This window comes from Phyllobates terribilis, unplaced genomic scaffold (genome assembly GCF_046119375.1).
Source record: "Phyllobates terribilis strain yellow unplaced genomic scaffold, ASM4611937v1 Scaffold_7__3_contigs__length_470593459, whole genome shotgun sequence".
Lineage (NCBI taxonomy): Eukaryota > Metazoa > Chordata > Amphibia > Anura > Dendrobatidae > Phyllobates > Phyllobates terribilis.
In genome coordinates, this window is record NW_027362767.1 from 114,063,044 (window position 1) to 114,076,027 (window position 12,984).

At 51.8% G+C, this 12,984-nt stretch overlaps 1 pseudogene; it reads left to right on the top strand.

Annotated features, from left to right (window-relative positions):
• The first annotated feature begins 2,490 nt into the window (after window positions 1-2,490).
• The window catches only part of LOC141155382 (protein transport protein Sec23A-like), a 77,020-nt pseudogene continuing 66,526 nt past the window's right edge, over window positions 2,491-12,984 (top strand).

The following is a 12,984-nucleotide window of genomic DNA, read 5'->3' on the forward strand; positions in this document are numbered from 1 at the left end:
CATCAAATATTCAAATACCCAGGATATATGAATATTCGTGCAAATCTCCCCTTTTTTTAATAAATCATTTGAATCAGGTAAAAATCATTAAAACCAAGAAACAATTATTCCAGTAGATTTTAACAGCAATGAACCCTATACATTATGCTCAATTATTGTAAGCTTGTAACATGGAGGAAACTTGACCATTGTCCTAAACACTGAACTGATTTCTTGAAGTACTGGACTAGATCCCTGACTTTCTGCATTGGTCGTATTAATAGCTAATGAGAAACCAACTGTGTAAAAGAAATTCTCAGCTCTCTCTACAGTTGAGTTTCTGGTGGAGCGGAGTCTCAGGGCAGCGTAGCGAGGGTGTCAAATAGATCGTTGACGGGTGCAGAGTAAAGAACAGACAGAGGCAGTAATTGAAGTCATCCAAGTCTTTACTCATGGTGGTGCTTTCTCAGCTCAGAGCTTCTCTCTGCTGTCACACAGCGAGCTGAGGCTGCCAGGGTGGGGCTCAGCACATTCCAGGTAGTTCAGGAGCGCTTGATAGGACCCCCACTCTAGTGTGTTCCTCTCTTGTTGAACTTCTCCCGCCTTGTGTCCCCCACTGAGTCCCGTACGGGTACTGCAATGTCCCTTATGGGTAACGTGTAGCTCCTGGACCGACTGGGTGCCCTTCTTGGTGACTAGTGGTGGGAACGTGGCGTAAGGCCGGGTCCCTCTGGATAAACTCAGATTAGGGCATACAGGTGGCGACTCTGCTCCGTCCGTGTCCCCCTGGGATCCACATAAGCCTCCGGACTTTTCCGGCAGAGACGTAAAGTGCAAAGTCATATAATCGGGGACCGGTACCCCCTCTTGCGCCACATTCTCCCCTGGTGAAACAGCATGTCCGCGGGCTGCAATAGAGCAAAGACAGGGTATTTTCAGGCATTCAAAATTTTTAAACAAAGCAATAACAATCTTCCCTTTATGGGAGGCAATTTTCTTAAACGTTGCAGAATATACACTATAAATATAAAGGCATTATATATATAGAAAACAGTAGAAAATATTAGTTAAGTCCAAGTTCAGCCGCATGAGGGACCTGTCCAAAGCAAACCCTCAACGTAGGCCCTGGGGTGGCTGCAGGGCATGGTGATCTCGAGTTGGACCTCCGCTTGTGCCACACCAGACAGGTTTTTGTTCTGAGGTCTGGTGTTGTGCATATAAAACCAATAGGGGGCACCTTAATAGGTGCAAATTATTTACAATCAAGTTGGTTGACTGCTCGCTGTCCGCAGGCACAATGTCCTAATAAAACATAAACAGTAAACTGGAAAATAAGGAAGTTCAGCCTCCGGGGCCGCACTAATGATGGTATCCCCACCAGGGGTACGGCTCGTGTTTGCCCACAGATCCGGACCGGTCTCCAGTGGCAATGCGCAGGGGGGCATCTTCCTTGAACACCTGGTACACCTCTAGGGCATACCATCCACGGACTCCGTGGTGGCGGGTGTACGAGACCAAGTCTCCCGAGTAGAGATTACAGTCGGGGTGTCCTTGCTCCAAGTGGGGCTCAACGTCCCGCTGATTCACAAAGACGTCATGCTTGAACTGGGGGCTGCGGATGAAGCCCCATCCCGCTTCCTGGTGGAACCGGACGATTAGTCCTTCCTCCCGGGGGCTAGGACGGGAGGCCTCCGCCTGTCTGGCTTGGGCCTTGGCGGCTTTTGACCACACCTCCAACTGTTCACAGCGGACCCTCCGCCGTTCCCTCTCTAGCTGGAGGAGCTCACGTTCACAATGCTCTTCCCGCCATCGAGCCTCAGCTTGGGTCTCCCGGGGAAACCCCATTAGATCCCCCCACTGGTTGTCCCATCTAAACTCCTCCCCTCTTTGGCAAGCAACCGGGGGTGCTGGCAACGGTGTTAACGGGGACCGCTGTTGGTCCTCCACCTTTGCGGACCAGTCCGGGTTCGGGTGCGTGTACACCCAGGCGAGGGCAGGTGCTGGCAGTTCTGGGAGCATGAGGGGTAGCAGGCTTCCGGTAGCTGCGGCAAGTTGGGCCTCAGGTTCCGGGGCTAGTAACTGCTCCCAAACAGTGGCGCCCGGGGATGGAGGTGACGGTAGGAGGTCCAGTAGCAGGTCGGCACCCTCAGCGCCCGGGGCAGGGGTTTCACTCTTACCAGCTGCATACGGCCTCCTGGTCTTCCTCCTTTTCCGCCTGGGCTGAGGCATCGCTGGTGGGACGCAACGTATCTTGGCGTCGGGCTGCAAGCTTCCCCAGCAGGTCCTCTCTCCACTCCGCGACCACTTTCCGCTGGGCCTCCTCAACTCGACGGGTCAGGTCCTGCGTCTCGCCGCGGAGGAACTCGGCCTCCCCCGCTGTCAAATGAACGCTGTTCATCATGTTGTGGGGATGTCAATGGGGTAAGAGAGTGAGCCCACTCCCTCTTAATACCTTGTAATCATTATTGATCGCGTCATCTAGAAAATAAGAAAGTTGTGGGGTTGACTTAAATGGGCCAATTAAGTCCAGATGATGTTGCCAGTTCAAGACTGTCTTTAGCACTGGGATCCTGGACCACCCAACGTAAATTTACAACGGCGCTGTGCATCGCTGTCGGTGGTCATGAAGAGCTTAATATGAAGTTGATCCCTCATTTGCAATTTTAATGGCTTCCATTCTTCTACAAAATTTTGTTTTGTGTCTATGGGAATTGCTGTGGTTTCTAAAGATTTCCACTTTTCAATTTGCATAAGAAAAAAACAGAAACAGACAGCACATCCTTCACTAATAAAATGTCAGTGATATAATTCATCTTTGCTAAAATCCGGCACAAGTGGTCCGGTGAACCATCCCGACGCGTTTCTGGCAATAAACTGCCCTCAATGATAGTAACACACTTGCATAGAAAACCTTATTTAAGAACGACATCGACAAATCACGTGCCAAAATGTAAAAGTGACGCGCCCCTGGGCCTGCTGTGTCGCGCAGCGTCTCGCGCACGGGGGCTTACCCGGAACCGGATCAGATGAGGGTTGTAGTCTCCGAGTGGCGGGGACCCGGTCCGTGCCCAGGGAGTCAAACTCAGTGTGTGGCAGTCTTGATAGATGTTATTTGAGTGTCGACTACGCCACCCGTTGATTTGCAGCTATGGAGCTGCCGCTGCAGGGCAGACCGCTGAGGCCGGTGTAGAATTGTGCAGCGTGATAGTATAACCCCCAACGGGAGGGGTATGGCCTCAGGGCAGCCGACGTGGAAGATGGGGGTAGCAGGAACCACTCAGAGACGGTGCGGTGTAATTCAGGGTCTTTACTGGTAACAACGATAGACCCTCCCGGAGTACTTGCTAGCGAACGGGGCCTGGTCAGTCCTTGAGCAGATGGGATCTCCCCTGGCCAGGCGGCGTTGTAGGCCTCCCAAACTGACTGTACTCTTCTGGCTACCTTGCTAGAAGCGGATATAAGTAGCCCACGTCCCTGAGTGTACCGTGTGGTGCTCACCCGTATGGCCGGTGACTCGGGGCCTTCTAATGGCTTCCGCTCCACGATGGCGGTGCTGGTCCCACGCGTGTGACCGTGCCTTCGGGTTTCTGGGCCTGAGGACCTGAAATCCCCTGCCGGTCGGCTTCTGCTGCTGGGTAAGAGTTAGTCCCCACAGCCTCGGACGCCGGGTCCGGTAAGAAAGCTTCTCAGTCAGGGCGAGCTCTGCAGCTGCCAGCCCCTGACTCGTAGTAGTATTGCTCCCACTGAGCTTCTGCTGTTTCTTCCTATGACTGTTTCTCGTCTCTACTTCTTCTCTACTCCTAACCCTGCCTCAGCCCCGGGTTTATATAGGGGAAGTTCTTCCCCTCCCAAGACTGGGCAGGAGGTGTGGCATGCACAGGATCCCTGACCAAAGGACCTCCCACCTGCTCTCAGACATAACATTACATTACTGTGGGAAACCAGACCCCTGGGGTGCCACATTCCCCCCTAGTGAAATTTAGTACTCCGGGACTAAACATATTTTAGAAAAACATAACAAGATATAACAACAATAATAGTACAATAAGAAGAAACACATAAAGGTGGTCACGGCATGTCCGTAACCGGGTGTAGTCTTTGAAGAAAAGCAAGGTGTCCATTTCACCAAAACAGGGAGACGTAACCAGGTAGGGGTTTTTCCTGCCCCGAGTCCTTAACAGTCTTTAGTCCGTCCTGGGTTACGCTCCAACTATGTACAAAGGATTCCCGGTAAATCCACCAAGGACTCCTACAAATAACTAGAAACACAAAATTATACACAAGCAACAATACACAGGTAAACATAAATAAAACAATTTATACACTTCAAATCCTCCAACGTGCGGGTAACTGGCCTCTAGTGGCCCTAGTGGACCTACGGAGCTGACTGTCTAGCCCTGAACTACAGGGTGTAGGAGCTGTCAAGGGTAAACTGGGCAGCTGTCTACCGGCTCTTTGGCTCACTAGGGATATGGCAGGCTCACTGCAAGCAGAGGGTTGATCCTCCTGATCTGCGGGTGTGGGGTCTTCTGCCTCCTGGACCGGCTGTTCTTCCAGCTCTACCTGTTGCTCCGTAGGTGCTTGGGATGCTGGTTGGAGGAAGGTGAGTACGGGTACCACAACTGCACCATTGACTTGAGTCCAAGACCGAGGGAAGTCCCCGAGCACAGTACTAACCATATCTTCCCTTTCCTCTACGGGTCGATGGTCTTCTTGTTCCTCTTCAGGGTTCCTCAGTTGTTCGGGACACTTCTTCAGGTGGTCCCGGGATACAATGGCTGTGGTTTCCCCTCCGTCTTTACTGATGGTACAAACCTTCGGGTTCTCGTGGCTTGAGGGCAGTACGGTGTACGGGTCCTTCTCCCACTGGTCGTCCAACTTGTGGAGCCGTCTCTTCCTCTTCAAGACCTGCTCTCCGGGTACCAGGGGAACAGCGGGAGCATACTGGTTGTAAGTTTTCTCTTGTCTTTCCCTAGCCTGACAGAGACTTCGCTCCACGCTCTCCTGTACTCTCCGGTACTGCTGCTGCCTCTCTGTGTCCCAGTCTGCTTCTGGTGAAGTGTCCTCGGGTATCAGGACTCCCATTTCCAGGTCAACAGGTAACTTACCAGGTCTTGCCCTCATTAGGTAAGCCGGGGTACAGTTGGTGGAACCTACCGGGATGTGGTTGTATAGGTCCACCAGATCGGGCAGCTTCTCAGGCCACAGACTGCGTTCTTCCAGGGGCAACGTTTTCAGAAGATCCATTACCACCTGGTTCATTTTCTCACAAAGTCCATTAGTTTGCGGATGATAGGGTGTCGTCCTTATCTTCCGGCAGCCATACAGAGTGCAGAATTCTTGGAAGACCTCCGCTTCAAAGGCAGGTCCCTGGTCTGTCAACACTTGGTCCGGGTACCCGTGTGGACGGCAGAAATGCTGCTGGAAGGCTCTCGCTGCTGTTCGAGCTGTTAAGTCCTTGACGGGGACGACAACCAAGAACCGGGAGTAGTGATCCACGATGGTTAGTGCGTAGACGTAGCCACTTCTGCTTGGGGTCAGTTTTACATGATCCAAGGCTACCAGTTCCAACGGCTGCCGGGTGACGATGGACTGCAGGGGAGTCTTCTGGCTGGCACGGTCCTTCCTTCTTAGGTTGCACGGGCCACAGTCTCTGCACCACTTCTCAATGGTTCCCCTCATGCCTACCCAGTGGAATCGCTCGCGCAGCAGGAACTCCAGCTTCTTCCACCCGAAGTGTCCAGCTCCGTCGTGGTATGCCTCCATCACCATGGCTGCGTCTCTTCGTGGCACCACTACTTGCCAGAGTAGTTCATGCGTCCGGGAGTTAACCATTCTGCGGCACAACTTCCCCTTGTAAAGGAACAGTCGACTCCTCTCTGCCCATAGTTGTTTGGCTTCCTCCGGAGCGTCTGGTTCAAGGCAAGCCTCCGGGCGAGTCAGCATCTCCTTCACCAGTCGGACGGCAGGGTCGCTGTCTTGCGTTTCCGCCCAGTTGTAGTGAGGTAAGGGGTTCAAAGTAGCAGCCTGCTTACTCCTTACCCGGTGGGAATACTGGATAGTCCCATGACGGTGGAACGCAGGGAGTTCAACTTCTTACAGTCCCTCCGGATCTTCTCCTTCGTCCGGCAGGTTGGGCATCCTGGACAGGGCGTCCGTGTTGGTATTGGAGCGTCCGGCCCGGTATTTGATTGTGAACTCGTAGTTGGACAGACGGGCCATCCACCTCTGCTCCAGGGCACCGAGTCTTGCCGTGTCCAGGTGTGTCAACGGGTTGTTATCCGTGTACACGGTGAACCGGGAAGAAGCGAGGTAATGCTTAAAGCGCTCGGTGACTGCCCATACTACGGCCAGGAACTCTAGCTTAAATGAGCTGTAATTCTCGGGGTTCCTTTCGGTGGGTCGCAGCTTTCGGCTGGCTTAGGCGATTACTCGTTCCTTCCCCTGCTGGATCTGGGACAGTACGGCTCCTAGCCCGATGTTACTGGCGTCGGTGTAGAGGATAAAGGGCTGGCTATAATCCGGGTACGCCAGGATTTCGTCCCCCGTGAGGGCCATCTTCAGCTGGCGGAAGGACTCTTCTTCCAGCTCCTCCCATTTGAAGGGCGGCTTCTGGTTCTTGGCCTTCCGGGACTGGCCTATCAGGAGGTCCTGCATAGGTGCTGCCTTTTTGGTGAAACCGGGAATAAACCTTCGGTAGTAGCCTACCAACCCGAGGAACTGCCGCACTTCTTTTACGCTGGAGGGGCTTGGCCATTCCTTAATTGCGGTGATCTTATCAGGGTCGGGAGCCACTCCGTCAGCGCTCACCACGTGTCCCAGGTACTGCACCTTTGGTTTCAGGAGGTGACACTTGGAGGGTTTCACCTTTAGGCCGTAACTCGCCAGAGCTTCGAACACTTCCGCCAGGTGTTTCAGGTGGTCCTCATACGTCTTGGAATATACGATGACATCGTCCAGGTACAACAGGACCGTCTCGAAGTTTCTGTGGCCCAGACAACACTCCATTAGTCGTTGGAAGGTTCCTGGTGCGTTGCAGAGTCCGAACGGCATGCAGGTGAACTCGCTAAGTCCCATCGGGGTGGTGAATGCGGTCTTCTCCCGGTCCGCCTCTGCTACAGGAACCTGCCAGTACCCGCTAGTGAGATCCAAGGTAGAGAAGAAGTTAGCAGATCTTAAAGCAGCCAATGACTCCTCTATCCTTGGTAAGGGGTACGCATCCTTGTGTGTGATACGGTTGATTTTCCGGTAATCTACACACATCCTCATGGTGTTGTCTTTTTTTCTGACTAAGACTAGTGGAGCTGCCCAGGGGCTACAGCTATCCCTGATCACCCCAGCCTCCTTCATGTCTCTAAGCATCCCCTTGGCATGTTGGTAGTGTGCAGGGGGTACGGGTCGATACCTCTCTTTTATGGGAGGATGGTCTCCCGTGGGGATGTGGTGTTCTACCCCCTTGACTCGCCCGAAGTCTAACGGGTGTTTACTAAACACTCTCTCGTACTCTTGAACCACCCGATAGACTCCCTGTTTCTGATGTGAGGGAGTGGAGTCAGTACCCAAGTGTAGTTGCTGACACCAGTCCTCCATTGTTTTCTTAGAGCCGTTACCTTCCTCCGGGTGAGATGGAGGCAAGGGTTCCACAGATTGTATAGCATTTTGGTTAATGGTATATAATTTGGCTAGCGTGGCATACCGGGGCAGGTACACTTCCCTCTTCCCGATATTGATTATGCGAACGGGCACCCTCCCATGGCGTACATTAACCATCCCCCGTGCTGTCAAGATGGTGGGCCTACTGTCTGAGTAAACTGGTTCTACCATTGCCTGGTAATCTCTACCTCTCAGACCAATAGCTGCCCGGCACCAAATCATCATTTCACTTTTTGGGGGCATGGCAATAGGAAAAGGGTCACACATTCTTACGCTACCAATCTCACCGCCGGAGAGTTCCACCTGTTGCCGTCGCATCAGTGCCCGGATCTCTTTCTGGAGCACCCGCTGCTCGCCGGAGCTGGCGTTCTTGGCAACCTGTTGTAAAAGGAAAATCACCTCTGCAAGACAATTTTCAATTACATTAGTTCCTAGCGTTATCTTTGGGTGACTCTCGTGTTTGTCAATGTCTACAATAATCAGTCCCTGTGCTGCTAGTTCGACTCTACCAATTTTAATGGTCGCCTCTTTAAATCCGATCTGTGGCACGGGCTGACCATTGCTGGCGATGATACTCAAGTCGTCGTCAGGGTAGCGGGTTATATCCGAGTCATTCCAGTACTGCTTGAAGAGCACGTACGGGATGGTGGTGACCTGTGACCCGGTGTCCAGTAGGGCACTCATAGGGATGCCATCCAGTACCACAGGCAAGACTGGACGTCCTCCGACATATTTGTCGCGCCAGTTCGATGGGCCTGGTGATCTTTTTCCTGGGGGTTGGCCCTCTACCCCCAGGTTGTGCCAGTTTAAAGGACAGTACCTTGCCATATGTCCGGGTTGATTGCAGCGGCGGCAGATGGGTCGTCCGTCCTCGTTGTACCGGTCACTGGGTCTTCCTCTGTCCGGTGGGGTCCTCCTTGGTCGACGCCACGGGATGTTCTCCGGTCCGGATGCCAGCTGGATCTTCCCTGGAGTGGAAGCCTGTAAAGACTGCACAGTTCGGGTTAACGCAGCAACGCTTTTAGCTAGCTCTTGGACCTGATGGTGCAGGTCTGGAGCCGGGTCGTTGTTCAAAGCCTGCGCATCAGCCCCTACAGGCCCTGCCGACAAGGGCGCCGCCTCCTGGTGGTAAGTGATAGCTGGGCGCCTGTGGGTCACAACGCCATCCGGTGCCGGTTCTCGGAGCACCCGGATGGCTCTGTCCTTGAACTGTGCAAATCCCAGATGAGTGTCCTGTAGGGCCATTGCCCGCAACTGGGTTCGGTGGGCATTGCAATATAAACCCTCTATAAATTGTTCAGTCAACAGCCTGTCCTCGTCTCCCACGCCGTCAGGGTCGGTCTGCTTAACGGCTCTCAGGGCCTCTTGTAGGTTCAGGGCATAGTCCCTTATACTCTCATGGGCCCGCTGTTTGCACCCGTAGAATCTAAGCTTGATCTCGGCTGAGGTGCGGGTATCAAAGGTGTCCCCCAGCCGGGTTAGTATCCCTGCGACAGTCCTCCCCCCAGGTGGCCAGGACTTTACCTCCCTTCGGGCTGCTCCGGTTAATTGGGCCACCAGGATGCTCACCTTTTGCTCTTCTGGGAGGGGGTACACCTGGAAGAGGCTATCCAGCCTTTCTCTAAAGTCCTGCAGGGTATGTGACTCCCCTGAGTACTGGGGTAGCCAGGCTGCCCCCGGGATATAGGGCATGGTGAAAGGCATGACCGCGACAGCGGTGGCGCTGGCGGGGGTTGAAGCGGTGAAGCTCTCCTCCGTATCCGACATCCTTCTCCCCCCGAGTGGACCGTGGTCTACCTTGCGATGATCCTCTTCCGTAGGCTGCGGCTCCGCAGTGGATCGTCAGGGTTGAGGACCTTCCGTCGCGCTCCGGTGACGTCGGCGTCTGCTGGGCTCCTTCCAGGACCTTACGCAACGTCCGGACGTGAGGCGGGGCTTCAGTTCTCGCGGGCTTTTCGGAGTCCACGCCCCTCTTCTTCCCGCGCGGCGTCCTCAAGATGGCGTCCAACGGCGGGAAAACTCCACGGATGGCGGGAAGAAGGCTGAAGATGGTGCCGGATGGCGGGAATCTTCACAGATGGCGGGAAGAAGGCTGAAAATGGCGCCGGATGGCGGGAATCTTCACCGATGGCGGGAAAACTTCACGGATGGTAAGTTTTAAAAGTCTCTTTTTCAGGCACGCAGTACCCGGTGGTTGCGGGCACGAAATCCTGCCGACTACGCCAAAGTTGACGCGCCCCTGGGCCTGCTGTGTCGCGCAGTGTCTCGCGCACGGGGGCTTACCCGGAACCGGATCAGATGAGGGTTGTAGTCTCCGAGTGGCGGGGACCCGGTCCGTGCCCAGGGAGTCAAACTCAGTGTGTGGCAGTCTTGATAGATGTTATTTGAGTGTCGACTACGCCACCCGTTGATTTGCAGCCATGGAGCTGCCACTGCAGGGCAGACCGCTGAGGCCGGTGTAGAATTGTGCAGCGTGATAGTATAACCCCCAACGGGAGGGGTATGGCCTCAGGGCAGCCGACGTGGAAGATGGGGGTAGCAGGAACCACTCAGAGACGGTGCGGTGTAATTCAGGGTCTTTACTGGTAACAACGATAGACCCTCCCGGAGTACTTGCTAGCGAACGGGGCCTGGTCAGTCCTTGAGCAGATGGGATCTCCCCTGGCCAGGCGGCATTGTAGGCCTCCCAAACTGACTGTACTCTTCTGGCTACCTTGCTAGAAGCGGATATAAGTAGCCCACGTCCCTGAGTGTACCATGTGGTGCTCACCCGTATGGCCGGTGACTCGGGGTCTTCTAATGGCTTCCGCTCCACGATGGCGGTGCTGGTCCCACGCGTGTGACCGTGCCTTCGGGTTTCTGGGCCTGAGGACCTGAAATCCCCTGCCGGTCGGCTTCTGCTGCTGGGTAAGAGTTAGTCCCCACAGCCTCGGACGCCGGGTCCGGTAAGAAAGCTTCTCAGTCAGGGCGAGCTCTGCAGCTGCCAGCCCCTGACTCGTAGTAGTATTGCTCCCACTGAGCTTCTGCTGTTTCTTCCTATGACTGTTTCTCGTCTCTACTTCTTCTCTACTCCTAACCCTGCCTCAGCCCCGGGTTTATATAGGGGAAGTTCTTCCCCTCCCAAGACTGGGCAGGAGGTGTGGCATGCACAGGATCCCTGACCAAAGGACCTCCCACCTGCTCTCAGACATAACATTACATTACTGTGGGAAACCAGACCCCTGGGGTGCCACAAAAGCATAATAATTAATAGGAGCAAAATAAGAAAAAAAAATCATTATTTTACACAATAATGACTGAGTGGCAAAATACTTAACAAATATACATAGTGTCGTTCCCGAAATTCATAACTTTGGGCTGTTTTGTATCCAGAGCTAGAATTCAATGCATTTCTCCGAGGAACCAATTTCAATACTTTAGAACACTAAACCATTTGTATCTTTAATCCACGTTCACACACTCAGTATTTGATCAGTATTTTACATCAGTATTTGTAAGTCAAAACCAGGAGTGGAACAATCAGAGGAAAAGTATAATAGAAACACGTCACCACTTCTGCATTTATCACCCACTCCTGGTTTTGGCTTACAAATACTGATGTACAATCCTGACCAAATACTGAATGTGTGAACATGGCCTTACTATGTTTATCGACAAAATGTTTTGCTGCCCTCAATGTGTTGTTGCCTTTGTTTTGTATAGCTGTTCTCCTTTTCGTTTTACTATTTACCATTCACAGTTGAATGTGAAAAATTTAGGGGAACTTTTATGAATTTGAACGCTGAGTTTTTTTTAGTAAGGCCTCATTCACATGTTCATGATTAAACACGTACGTGAAAGAATGTTACCGGTGTCATCAGTGTTTTGGATCAATGTGTCATCCGTGAATGGTCCGTGTGTCTGTTTTTCCTATTATTGTGTCGTCAGTGTTTTTCTCGGATAGATACATAAATTACAAAGTTCCTCTTCTTGGTAAAGTTAAACAGACAGCACATGGTCGGTACAATGAGGTCATCCGTGCGCTGTACGGATTTTTCACAGACGTGTATTGCCTCCTTTCATCCGTGATACCGGAAGCAAATGGACATGTCTGTGAGTTTTGCATGGACACATCGTCTGTGAGAAAACACGGATATGTGAACTTCCCTATAGATTATAATGGTTACGTGTTGTATCCTTGAAAAAAGGCAGATACAACACGTATGTGCAACACTGACGTCTGAATAAGGCCTTAAAGGGGTTTTCCCATGAACAAAGGACATTTTAATCAATATAGTTTGGAATAATAAGTTCCACAATTGGATATGTTTAAATAAAATGTTCCTGTGCTGAGATAATCTTATAAATGTGCCCCTGTTTAATGGCTGTGTCTGACCGGGTACAGAACATGGTCTGATCATACCACAGCTCCTGGGCAGAGGAGGAGGCAAAAGAGTATACAGACAGGACAGCCCGGGATCACAGCTGATTCTTCCTGTGAGGTAAAACATTGCTTACAACAGGCAGTGAATTGTTTTACCTCACAAAAAGAATCAGCTGTGATCCCGTGTCCAATCCAATTGTGGAACTTATTATTATTCAAAGATCTATTGATTAAAATGTTGATTAAGATTAATGTTGTTTATGGGAAAACCCGTTTAAGTAAAGGCTGACTGCAATGCTGAGTGCTTCATTGTAGGCCATTGTGGAAGTGGTAGAGATCAATAGGTTTGAACTAGAGGTCAGAAGCCCCCATAAACCAACCAACCACAGCATAATTTATATAAAAAGGCCTTTATTAAACTAATGGCAGATTAGAAGACTACAAACAACAAATACTAAAAACAGAACCTCACACCGTGAGGGACATCAGAATTCATAAACACCAATCAGGTTCCATGTACATAGGGAAACAATCTCCACATAGTGTGTTTTGGCCTGACAGTATTACAATTAAATATAAGTGTTAAATAGTACACGGCTCCTTTATGAGAGCTCCACCAAAATACATATATTTAGACATATCAGTGGCTGAAATATCATTTTCAACACATAATAAGCTGTATAACATACACAAAGTAGTCACCAAAAGACCATAATGTGGAGATATCTACCGCAGCCAAGGGCTGTACCGCAGGAGCACATGTAATGTTTGATGTCCCTTTACCCCTACGCACGTTTCGTATGCTGTACTTCCTCAGGGGGCGCGGTAAACCGGGGGAATGTCAGTTCTTGATTTACCCAAACCCAGCCAATCAGGGGATATATGCGACGCTTCTTCCTTGCGCTTCATGAACCAGAGACCGGAAGGCATCAGATATGGGAGGTGGTGCTGGGGCAGGATGCGCCGTAGACGACGAGGCAATACAGCGA